Raw genomic sequence first — 13,482 nt, forward strand, 5'->3', positions numbered from 1 at the left:
CTTCTTGTAAACTAACAATAATCACTGAACCACGGTCCTTCCATTTTTCACATCGTACATACAAAAATGGTCATGCTTCATTTTAGTGCTCACATATTCCGTGTGTAGCTATAGAACGATAGGTGAACACATTAATCTTTAATTTTGAAATGAGCCCTTTCAGTCTTTCATTCAGTTTGGTTGAGAAAATAAATACGCCAAATTTGCATTCAGCGCAGACGGTCCATGAACTCCTCGCCTTGAGGAAGTCGTTTTTTGCTTTTTAAAGATTTTTGTTTTTAGGAATAAAACGTTTCTTGGCACCGCTTGAGCCATCACCGTTTGATGCAGCGTAGGTTTATATTTCACATTCAAATTAGCGAACCAAAAAGTGAATGCAAATGTAGTCACAGAGTTACTCGATGTGCGTTGCCAAGTGTGTGCGCCTTTATGTGTGTGACTCTCAGTTACACTGTAGAAGTGCAGTATTTTGACAGTGATTGATTTATGGGTCCCCGGAGAAGGAAGGATGTGGGACAGAAGGAGCAAAAGGATACACATTGTGTTTGTGTGTATGTGATTTCTTAGATGTCTTAGTATCATATATACAGTATATATTTGTGTGTGTGTGAACATCTAAGCATTTTTGCATCCTGTGCAGGAGGTTAGGTCACATTACAGTTTTGCCCTCTGATTGCTTCCCTTGACTCTTCATCTTCCTTCCTTTCAACCCTTCCACCTCCCTCTTTCTGTTCACATTCCCCACACATGTAGAAATACAGATGCATGTGCCCGGCAGCAAGTTTACGCTGCAGTAAGTTTATGGAGAGAGAAATTTGGAGAGGCCTGCATCAGTATGAACAACAGATCTAGACAGGGGGTTCAACAGCTGCGAGTAATCCACAGCAGCACTGAGCCCACTGAAATTAATCTCAACAAGAGAAACACAACTGCTGATGGCAGCTCCTCACCAGTCCTAATCTAAAACAAAAACTATTTTGTCATTGCAAAATAACTAAATCACCCCCACATGATGATGGCGAACTTGTGATCAGAAAGTGTAAAGAGTGCGTGTCAGGCCTTGTACCATATTGAGCAGGTGTGCAGTGAAAAATCGTCACTCGCCTCACTGAGCTGAGGATGATTTGCTGACCGCCTCTTTTTGATAGCTGAGTAAAAAGCTGTGGCTGGTTTACATTATTTATGCCGACTGCATTATTCTGCTCCTCTCTCATCAATAACACATGGACAACGTTTGGTACTGGTTTCCTTGCATGATCTCTTCGCTGCTTCTTGACACTAGAAGGATGATTTCATTTAGTGTGTATAGTAGTTTGTTTTCTCGTGTTGGCACAAAGGAGCAGGTAATATTTAAGTCTGCAGTAGGTTCACATGTGTGCATGCATCAGCAGCGGTGACATGTTGCAGTGTTTACTGTTGTAATCTGATCGAGCCCGTCTTCATGTTGGGGATAATTTATTATCCAATGGTAATTTTCTTGTTTTAGCTTTAGACACTCATGTGGAGCCTGCTGCTGTATGAAAGCTATATGTCATAATCTGAAAGCATCAGACTTAGCTTTGTCCTCATAATGTTTTATTAAAAAACAGGCTGCATTTAAGGCTTTATGATTTTTATTGGTCACTGCTGATGCTGACATATGGAAAAAATGCAGACTACGTCCTGAGTGCAGAAACATGCATAGCAGAAGCCTAATGATTAGGGTTGGCACATTACCAGGATTTGAAACTTGAAAGCGATAGGCTGGAAAATAATTGATATGTGTTAGGATTTTCATTATTATATGAGGAAAAGGTGACAAAAATAAAGATAATATCTTATGATACAAACAACATAACAGCCATGTGTGTGTTTGAGTGTATACAGTGCTTAACAAATATATAAATTACCCGTAAAAACAAGAAACTGAACTATTTTAGAAATGAGACTAAAGCTTGTCTAAAACTAAAATATTATTATCATTATTATTTTTTCACATTTTTTCAAATTCACATTTTTTAATCAAAACTTGAACCGGCACAATGGACTAATCAGAGAAGTCAGAAATTAATCACACATAACATTCAGTCACTAAAACAAATTTTTCTGTTCAAGAATGCAAGTAAATAACTATAATTTAGCATCTTAATAAAAAAAAAAGCTTTTCTATTTTTCTGCTTTTTTGCAAAATCGTAAATCTGAAAACTCATGGATAACAAAATAATTATTTTTTAACAGATTTTTTTTTTTTTGCATTACCATTACAGAAACATTTTTTTAAAATGACTTTGGTAAGTAACAAATCATACAAAAGACAACTTTTTAAGGTTGTGTGGTAGCGCTGTACCTCTGTTTACACTAGTGGTGTGCGGATTGATATTGAAATGTATCCATTCCTCCAATACCAGTTATTTATGTTCTAGAATAGATTCTCATATTAAAATATCGATATTTTAGTAATTTGGGATAAATTTGTAGTTTATCATTAACAGGAACACAGTGGAAAGAAACTATATCATTGAGATCGTCTAAATTGGAACTACTTCCTCTTCCGCCTTTCATAGTCATATGTGAAATACGGCTGTATAAATGTGTCGCAGCCCTTTGGCGTGCACATTCACAATAATGGCTGAGCGTAAACCGAGTCATATGTGGACGTATTTTACCTCCACAAACAGCCAAGACGCAGTTTGCGATACATGTGGCAAGACCACTAACCTCGTCAAACACCTCAGAGTAAATCATATCACAGAATATGATGAGTTTATGTTGAGGCGAACCAAAGAGGAGGAGAGGAGTGGGACAGGCGCTGCTGGGCGAGACAGACGTCTCTCGCAGAGTCCTTTAGTGTTGCAGGCAGGCACTATCCAGGTACAGAGGAGGAAAATGCTGGGTACATAGGCTAGGTCTCATGAACAGTCTTGGGGAGTAATGGAATACATGTACCGGAGTTATGTATTTAAAGTACAAAATATGAGTAACTGTATTCTGTTACAGTTACCATTTAAAAAGGTGGTAATCAGAATACAGTTACTTTGTTGAAATGAATGGATTACACGGCGGTCTTTTCCTGTTTCATATGTTAGGCTATACCCTCTCTATTTTTGGTAATTCCGTGTCGTTGGAAACCCAAACAAAACACGCAATAGGAGCATACTTGGAGTATATATATATATATACAAAAAACTTGAATATTACAATGTTTATTTATCAGATAAAATAAGTTAAATGTCACCATTATTATTGCCCGGCCGGAAACAGCGGGGGTGTCCAAATTCAGAGGCTGCATCCACCTGAAGACCCGGCCTTCATGGCCTCCGAAAGCCAGGTAGGCCAGAAGTGAGCGACTGTTACATTTGACGGTCAGAATTACGTCACGAGCTCTCGGTGGGGTGAAACTCTGCCGTCTGCTCCTTGCTATCTAAAATATAACAGGACGCTGGCGTAAATTCTCGACCATCTCACATTTCTGTTCAATCAGTTTTCTGTTTGACGTTTATTCAGTTGTATGAAGACCCTGGAGGAATCCTCCCAAGGGATTAATAAAGTTTCATTTAATCTAATCTAATCTAATAACTTTAATCTCAGCCAAACCAATTTACTAACAAACAAATAAAACACTGAAAAAAGCCAAACAATTACATTTTTAAGGTATCCGAGTGACTTATATATCATGTTTAGCCTGAGTAGCGAAAGACCGCGTGGGTCTGAAAACGATGAAGCCGGGGGTTCGCTGTTCTCACCGGCTCGAGTGACCATTGAACCCCCTGGCTAGCTATTGAGCCAGTGTTGCCAATTTAGCGACAAATCTGGCGACTTTTTCTGGTATTATTGGAGACTTATTTATGACGATTTTTTGATGTGAAAACGCGTATCGCTCGTACTCTCAACAAGCAGCGATGCTGCCGTGGGCACCTCACCCGTGCCAAAGCGCTCACAGGCGGAGGATAGTCCTCCCCCAGCTGCTATCAGGGCAGGAGATGTTCACACCTACGCGTCCAAACTGCAAATGAATCGCGCATGAGCGAAGCCGCTGCTCCCGCACTGACTGTAACGCAGTCAGTTCTTCTTTTACTGTTATGCTGTTTTGTGGATCACAAGGTTTAAAACTACTTATAAAAACACACACACACACAAAGTAACTCCACCAGAGTGCCTCCAAAGGATGCAGGCTGGGACACAGCTTCTGTCTCTCGCTAGCAAAGTTGACCCAGACAGTTAAGCTAGTTCTCAGCTACGAGCCCGACACATAACCTAAGGTATTAGCCAGAGGTCCCTTTACTATGGTTCAGAGCCGCAGACCTGTTCTGTTTTATACACACAGAATAGTTTTCTATACGAGATCGCTGCAAAAAGTGCAGCCTTACCTAATGTCCACCCTACTGTTACTCATTTTATATTAAGATTTAAAAATCTAGTTGGTATTGGTATGACGAGTAGCCTTCGGTAGTGATGTGCGATACCACTGATTTCCTTTCCGATCCGATACCAAGTAAAATTCAGGGTAGTATCGACGATACTGATCCGATAACAATACTCTGTACAAAAACTTAATGTTTCATTGTCTTTCATAATACAATATATACTTTCATTATGTAATTGTAGTAATAATATAAGGATATAGCTTCATAATGATTTCAGTACATCAGACTACTTGTTCTTATTGCTCAATAATGCAGAATAATCATATAGAAAAAAAAACAAACTTGAGGTTGTGCGCTATTTGAACACCTTGCCTGCCTGCAGCACTAAAGGACTCCGCGAGAGACCTCTGTCTCGCCCTAGCAGCACCTGTCTTCTCTTCGCCTCAAGATAAACTCATCATATTCTGTGATATGATTTACTCTGAGGTGTTTGACGAGGGTAGTGGTGTTGCCAAAACACATCACTCTTGCCACATGTATTGCAAACCACGTCTTGGCTGTTTGTGGAGGTAAAATACGTCCACACATGACTCCATTTATGCTCAGCCATTGTTTTGAGTGTGCATGCCCTGTGTATTTTATTTTATTTGTAGATGATTGCCCAAGAGCAGCAACACTCACAAGATGCCTTGTAGAGATGATTGTGAAGTACCCCCAGCCTCTGTCCATAGTGGAGGACCAAAGTTTCCAGGGATTTGTGAGAGCTCTTGACTCAAAATATGAACTCCCAGGAACAAAAACACTGACAGAGACTCATCTTGTAAATTTGTTTGATGAATGCAAAGGCAAAGTAAGAGCATCTTTGCAAAATGCTTCTAGTGTTGTACTTACCACTGATATGTGGACCTCACTGTCCACAGAGGCATATTTGACTGTAACATGTCATTTCATTGAAAACTGTCAAATGAGAGAATTTGTCCTAGAAACCCACTCTTTCCATGGGCAGCAGATGATATCAGCTCAGCGCTTAAGCGCATCACAGAAGAATGGTGCATAACTGAGAAGGTGGTTGCAGTTGTGACAGATAATGGTGCAAATATGGTTGCTGCAGTGCACAAAGCTGGCATCATCCCTGTTTTGCACACACACTTAATTTAGTTGTAAAGGACAGTGTAAAATCTGTCCCGGAAGTGGTGCAGGTCCTAGAAAAATGCAGTGTGATTGTTTCACCACAGCACAAACGCTACAGAGAAGCTCAGGGATATTCAGCAACAGTTGAAAGTGGCAGAACACAAGCTAATTCAGTCAGTAGATACCTGCTGGAACTCTGTCTTTCACATGGTGGAGAGGCTCTGTTAGCAAAATGAAGCTGTGACCACAGCCCTCTGCCTTTTAGGGAAGAATGCATTGTGCTTAAATGTGGGAGAATTATCCCTCATTAAGCAAACAGTTGATGCACTTCGGCTATTTGAAGAAGCAACACAGGAAGTTTTATCTGAAAAACACGTTTCAGTCTCCAAAGTGATTCCACTTGTGTCACCCATTCACAGGGCTGTAGCAGCCTGTGAACGTCAGGGCAGCTCCCTTGCCACACAGCTGGCACAGCAATGTCAGCACAGATTCAGTGGTATTGAGAGCATTCACTGTCTAGTGGCAAGTACATTTCTGGATGTTAGGTTTAAACACCTTGGTTTCCGAGACAAAGACAATGTTGACATATTAAAAAAACGTCTCCACACTGAAATACAGGAAGTGTATCAGACAGGACAGTCTGCTCCCACTCTAACTGTAAGCTCAACACCTACTGTTAGCTCTGCCTCAGGGCCTTCTACTTCAGAGTCTAGACAGAGTCCTGCACCCGGAGGTCCAGCTGCAACAAAAGGAGGGATATGGACAGATTTTGACATGGCCAACATCACCGGTCAGCTTCCAGTGATGCACCCATTGAATTACGCCAGTACTCAGAGGAAAAACTCATTCCCCGAGATAAGGATCCACTGGTTTGGTGGCAAGAGCATGAACAAACCTTCCCATCCCTAAGCAGACTTGCGGTGAGATACCTGGGAATCGTCTTTTCAAAGGCAGGAGAGGTTGTGAGCAAAAAACGGAGCAGACTTGAAGGGAAAACTGTAAATATGCTGTTGTTCCTAAACAAAAACCTTTGAATAAGGGAAAGTGTTACTGTCAAATGTTTTTGTTGAAATGTCCAGGCACGTTAAATATTAAATGACATGTTAAATTACGTGTTCACATAGCCCACAACTTAAGGCTTTTTTATTTGTAGGTGATAATTCTGCATTATTAAACAATAAGAACAAGTAGTCTGATGTCCTGTAATCATTATAAAGCTATAATTTGAAATACAATAAAACATTACGTTTTTGTGCAAAGTATCGGTATCGGATCAGTATCTTCAAATTTTTCTTGCCATTGGATCGGAAGGGAAATCATTGGTATGGCACATCACTACTTGGCATCACATTTTTCTTGCTCAATAAATAGAGCCGTTAAAGTAGCCTGTCACTGTTTCTGTCTAGTTGCGGACTTTTCCTTGCTTCAGTCTGGCACATGAAGAGAGACAAAATGCTTTTCAGATACAAATAATTGTTTTACTTTTTTAAATGAACAGTTTCTTAATGTTACTGACATTTGCTGCATAGCTCCCACAATAATGTTATTGTTTTATTACTAGCCATAGCTGCTAGCTGTCGGGCAACTGTTGGTGTTAGCATGTATGCCAGCCATGCTAATATTTCTGATAGCTGTTCAACAGTTAAATGTTGTTGAAATGGAAGATTTACTGACCTGGAATATTGTCTTAGAGTTTTTTCAGTGTTGTGAAGGTCAGCTACTTCAGCTGCTAGCAAGGTGAGTGTGCCTCTCTGTCTGCAGCAATGCTGTATGAAGCTATGTGTCATCGGAAGAGGCGAAGACGGTAGTTTTGTACTCATTCTGTTACAAATGAGCATAGAAATGAGCAATTATAATTTTTATTATCAATTAGTATATGAGTATAAATACTTTTTAAAAACCCCTCTAAAGACACAGTACGAGTAAAAGCATATTTTGCTTATTGTTTAAATTATTAAGGTAGAAAATATGTTGAGTTTAGTCCAGTTTAATCTCTTCGTAAACGTGAAGCGTAAAAGAAATCCCCACCAAAAAAGAGTCTACGTGGAAATTACTGTGTGTCCCATTTAATCTTACCTCCATAACTTTAAATTAAACAATAACAACATTAAGGGTATGCTATTCAGAGTAACAGTGACATTGTTTATGGATGAAAGCATGTCCACAGAGTCAGTAAGATCAGAGACAACACAACTGATTAGCCTGTTAAGAGTTATACGATCAGTTAGCTCTTTGGATTTAAGACAGAGACACTAAACTGTGGAATTTCTCCCACCATTTGAGTTTCCATGGTACTTGTCAGTACCATTTAGGATCTAACCTGTTCCCAAATAAGACTAAACCTGCCTGATCGATACAGCCCCAGAGAGAAAGCAAACAAGGTTTTTGGAGACTAATTGTGTGGTCTGCCACCTCGTCTGTGTCTGGTTCCACAATACCAAGGCTGCATCTCTTGGAATAAAATTTAGAGCTGTATTGTGGATGAGTCCTACTTTACCACAAGATTCAGACCCTGAAAATTAGAGGTAGAACAGGAACACACTGGCTTAAATAGGCCAATTGAAAGCCTAACAGTTTTCACCAAATTACACATAACAACCACCCAAAACTAAACGCAGAGCTCTGAAAGAGGAACGAACCTAGTTACGTGTAAGTGGGCATGTAGGAAGAAAAGTACAACACAAACGACTGTTATGTGGTAAGAGCGAGGCAGAAATGTCAAGACTGGGGAGGAAAATGATTGATTAAAAGTTTTTTTTTTTTAAAGTAAATATGACATGTGGAAAGTGTGAGACAGGTGGAGAAGCAGAGAGAGAGAGTGAATGTTAAAACTGACATTTGACACGTCAGACTGAGAAAAACAGAGAGTCAGCAAGGAGGTGAGAAAGAGGGAGAGACATTAAAATCTAGCCCAGAGCGGGACAAAGAGAAATAGGAAAAATTGGCAGAAAGAAAGAGATGAAAAGAAAAGTCTTCTCTTGTCCACTTATCAATGATTCATCGTTAGTGCAGGTTTCAATTTTCTCCTTGTTTGGTGGAGTTGCACGCCTCCGTCTTTCTTTCCCTCTCCCTCTTTCTCTCACATGCGCACACAGCGCCTCACTGTCAATCGATCGATACGACACCCTCAAGGTCAGCAGGGCTTCATTCTAGGCCCAAGTCATTACTGAGCATGCTCAAGGTACCCACCACTGCCTCCTCCTCCTTTCCCTTAACTTCCTGTAGAAAAGCAGTACTGCCTTCAGTTGTTCAGCGTTTTAAGAAACCAAAACGAAATCTGAATGAGCTGAACTACAAAGTCAAGACTCTGAAAACAGTCAGTGTACGGCAGAGTAACCTTCAATACCTTTGCAGCACTGACTGAAAGGCGTCAGCACCAAGAGATTGTTAAAAACCAAATACAGGAATCGGGTGCCAGATCAGAGGGTCATTTTCTATGAACAAAGCAAATAATCTATAGCCATGCTTGTGGCAAAGGCACAACAAAAGCACAACAGTGCATGCTAAAATGTTCTTGTGGTAATGTCACATTTACCATGTAAGCATATTTGTATTTTATTTGTATATTAGCAGTAAGCTAGTGGATAGCAGGGTTGTGTGGGATACGTTTAGCCATTAAAGAAGCAAACACAATTTTTAGCAGTGATGCTTTGAACAAATTAAATCTGGGCCAAAGTGACACCACTCCTCGAGTCATGACTGTGCTTAGACCTGTGGGTACGATTTGCATCTCTAAGAAAGAATTTTCTTATTCTTGTATTAAAAAAAACCTTGTATGAATTAGTTTGGAATAACAATAATTTAAATAGTAATGCTTAATTTTACATTTTAGGCATAATTTGTGACTAACTTATTTGACTGAGTCATTTTTTTTTGAACTGCTGTAATTCTTCATGGCATATTTCCAACAAGGTGCTGGAAACATTCTCTGGGAATTTTATTGACATGGATGCACCACACAGCTGCACATCGATGATGCGAAGCTTCTGCTCCAGCAAATCTCAAAAGTGGTCTATTGGATTGGGATCTGGACACCGTGGTGGCCGTTTGAGTTCAGTGAACTCACTGTCATGTTCGAGAAACCAGTTAAAGATTATTTGAGCTTTGTAACACGGTGTGTTATCCTGTGGGAAGCACTCATCAGAAGATGGAACACTGGGTTAAAAAGGGATGGACATGGTCAGCAACAATACTCAGGCCGCGATGTTTCAGTGATGCTCAACTAGTACAATCCCCGCATCATTACACCACCACTGACAGGCAGGGTGGAGCAATGCTGTCATGTTGTTTACATCAAATTCTGACTCTAACAACTGCATGTCACAACGGAAACTGACACTTGAGACCAGACAACATTTTTCCAAACTTCTATTTTCTAGTGTTGTTAGTTGAGGGGCGTGGCACCTGGTGTGGTCTTCTGCTGCTGCAGCCCGTCTACTTTAAGGTTTGATGCATGTGTGTTCTAACATGCTCTTCTGCATACAGCGTAATGAGTAGTTATTTGAGTTATTATTGCCGTCATATCAGCTCTAAGCAGTCCAATCATTCTTTTATCTAAACAAGGACTTTTCACTCAGAGAACTGTTGCTCACTGGATATTTTCTTTTTTCCAGACAGCATTAAATTTCCCAACCATTTAAAAACAAACCTAAATCCTGTGGTGTTAATTTTTATTACTGTGGGATTGGATTCAATCTGGTCAGATCTGTTAACTGTGTTGCAGCTAACTCTTATCAAATTTTCCATCCATTAAATATCGCTATGCAGTGATTGTCTGCACAATACACAGTACTGCATTTCTGAATGGTTAGGGTTTTTTTTTTCACATGGCATAGGGACATATGGAACAGATATTTTCCAAAACAAAAGGAGTAAAATCTTTCTAGCCTGAGCCTTTAGACTCTATGTCAATGTATTCATAAATAAGAAGGGCTCATGTGAAGGTCAGCTGGTTAAGAGTTTTTGTGCTGCCTTCCAGAGTGAAGCTGGACTTTTCTTAGCAACTTTAAAACTTGTTTGCAAGTCAGCGGGTTATTTGTGCTAAATGGCCTAAAGCTCTGCTATTCTGAAATTATAGATACTTGAACTGCCATGCAAAATTGCACACAATTATTTTCCACCTGACAAACTTTGTGCAAAATGAGCCTTGAAAAACATGCAGATGTAATAAAAAATGCTTTAAATTGTTTTACAGCAGGTTCTTATTCAGAGAAACTGACGTTTAACTTTGTCGTGTTTATTTCAGTTAAAGAGGGTCGAGTCTGTGCAGTTCAGTGAGCACAGAAACAACACTGCACAAATAAGTTTGTTGGAGAAAGATGACTGTGACATATTCTCAAAGGAACCGGCTGTTTATTTAAATTTGGGTTTTAACTTTTGTCTGTGCGATTGTCAGTCTGCTCACGTCTGTTGTTTATGTGCTCAGGGACGTCAGTGTGGCCCCAGATCTCCTCTTTAAAAAAGCATCATAACTTATAGCCCCGATTGCTGAAGCTTTAACAATAAAACAGTTTGCAATAAATGGTTTTAATCCTCTTCAATGTAAAATTTATTTTAGTGAAAGTTGATATTTTTATACCTTTTAAACAAAAAATACAAACTATATTAACAACGCTAAGCGAACCCTTCTGCAGGAAATGGCTTTAGCCCCATGTGACCCCTTGACATAAAGCATTGATGGATGGCTAGAACAGAAGCCACCCATCTTGGTTGTTTTTGTTTATTATGAACTTTTAGTTGTGGAAGTTTTTCAAGGAACAGTTTGGTTTGATTGAAGATTTTAATGTTGAGAGCTGGAGAAAGAAAATTCAAAATGCCTACGGCAGATCCTAAGGGCAGCGATTGCTTGAAGTGCTCTGAAAATGGAAACTGCTCTTTTCCAAAGTGAAACGTTGCCTGTAGACCGTGTCTGTGCACTTTCCTGACTGCAGCTTTTTCTTTTTGTTCACGGCGCTATATAAGTGAACATCTTTGCAGTCTTTTCCACATTCATTTCTTGCGAGTTCACCTCTGCAGACTGACATATTTGAATTTGTGTTGTTCTTTGATCAGTTGTTGAAATGCTGCAAAGTTTAACAGACACCACAGAAACGTGGCGTGATACTGTAAAATGCCATCATTTTCAGAAGCTGTTTTCAAAATGTCTCATTTTTGCGGAAAATTTCGGAATTGGCTGAAGACAGGAAGTGAAGTAGGCATCGGCAATGTTTACTCATTACCTAAAGTGCCTCCTGTGGTTTCATTTTCTGTTATTTTGTGCAGGATTTGAAAGCTCTCTTCTCTGAAATCAGACAAAGCGGGCAATCAGAAGCCTTGAGAAGGCCTGTTTTGAAAAAGGAAAAATGTTTCTGGTCAGATTCAAAGATGACTACCATCACTTGGTGTTTCTCTCTTCATCTCTGGTTACGCAGCTGTATATCTTTTTGCTGTCTTATATTGGTCGGCGTGACCTTCGCTAAGAGTCGGAGCTGTGAAAAATTAGATAGCTCAAACTGTGACTGTGAGAACAGTGTGTATACATACTATTTAAGCAAGAACAGATGAAATTATTACAGAGCAGCTGAGCCTTTAAAATGTTCTTCCACTTTGAAATATGGAGGCTTTTTAAATTCGATCAGTCACTCTGAAATGCTCAGCGTGACCTCATTTTAGTCTTTCCACTGATGGCTACACACATCAAAAAACATAAATGATCGCACAAGTAAAACCATGGCCTCGCGATGCTTACAAAGGATATATTTATCTGCATTTTTAAGACATTAACAACGCCATAGTCTGGGACATGAGGTTCTCTGGCGGCAGTTGAAATATATTAATGCAAATAATTTTCAGTAATGTTATCTTCAGATGGATATCTGCCCCTTAGGATAGATCAGGCTGGAAATAATAACTTGACCGTCAAGTAATCACTACATAAACATGAGCATTATTTTCCTCAGAGTGCAGCTGTTTTGCTCGAGAATATTCTGATATTCACTTGGCAACACAGCAAATATAATTAGACTCTCTTTTTGCTGAACTGAACTCATTGTTCCACTATACCACAAAAAAATCATCTGTGAGAAGAAAAATGAAAAAGCATGAAGGGAAATCGTAGAATTCAGTTTCATCAAAAACACAGAAAGGTTCTTACTCTGTTTACTTGAAGGCCAACAGTTTTATCGAAACAAATATAACATCTAACAAAGGCTAGACAGCGGTTTGTTTACCACATACACAACAGAGGTAGTCTTTTACTGGTTATGATAAATGAAACCAGGAACTAAACAAGCAAACAAATAAATAAACAAAACAGAAGTATTTGTCCTTTTCTGATTTCTGTGGGGGGGGGGGGGTTTCATAGTGGTCACACGTTTCAGATCAAACACATTTTAGTGTCAGATTAAGATTAAATATAAAATGTCATTTTTAAATATTGATTAATTTATTAAGAAAAAACAGCCAACCAAACCTACCCGACCCTATGTGAAAAAGTAATTAAACCCTAAACTTAATAAACGGTTATGCAAATCTTGGCAGCAAGACCTGCATTTACAGTAAGTGTTTGTAATAACTGCTAATGAGTCTTTCACATCACTGTGGAGCAATTTTGGCCCACCCTGCTTTGCAAAATTGTTTAAATTCAACCACATTTGAGTTTTTTCCAACATGAACAGTCTGTTTAAGGTGACGCCAAAGCAGTTGAAACCACCTTGAAGCAATCCAAATTCTTCATTTTTTTGAAATTTCAAAAGTCATTTAAAGGTGGCATGATGTGCTGCTTTATGAAAACTTTTAGCTTCTATTCAAGTGATTTTTTTTTTTATTCAACTGGTCTGGCAGGAATCAGTCTGGGTGTGGATTGTGACATAGAGCATGAAGTAACTGTGGTTAACCACAATCACTTCATGATTTAACAAGGGGGCAATTACTTTTTTGCACAGGGGCACGTCAGTTTGCGTAGCTTTTTTCCCCTTTAATAAATGAATTCATCATTCATATTACTTGCTTGTATATTTGTATAACTGTG

The 13,482-nt window shown here is 39.3% G+C and overlaps 1 protein-coding gene across 3 annotated transcripts in view; it reads left to right on the forward strand.

Moving 5' to 3' along the window:
* Window positions 1-13,482, forward strand: part of ntrk2a (neurotrophic tyrosine kinase, receptor, type 2a) — a 111,840-nt gene that overhangs the window by 35,847 nt on the left and 62,511 nt on the right. The gene's annotated exons all lie outside the window — the stretch shown is intronic.

This window comes from Haplochromis burtoni, unplaced genomic scaffold, assembly GCF_018398535.1.
Source record: "Haplochromis burtoni strain Fernald_Lab_line unplaced genomic scaffold, NCSU_Asbu1 Contig_18, whole genome shotgun sequence".
NCBI classification, from domain to species: Eukaryota; Metazoa; Chordata; class Actinopteri; order Cichliformes; family Cichlidae; genus Haplochromis; species Haplochromis burtoni.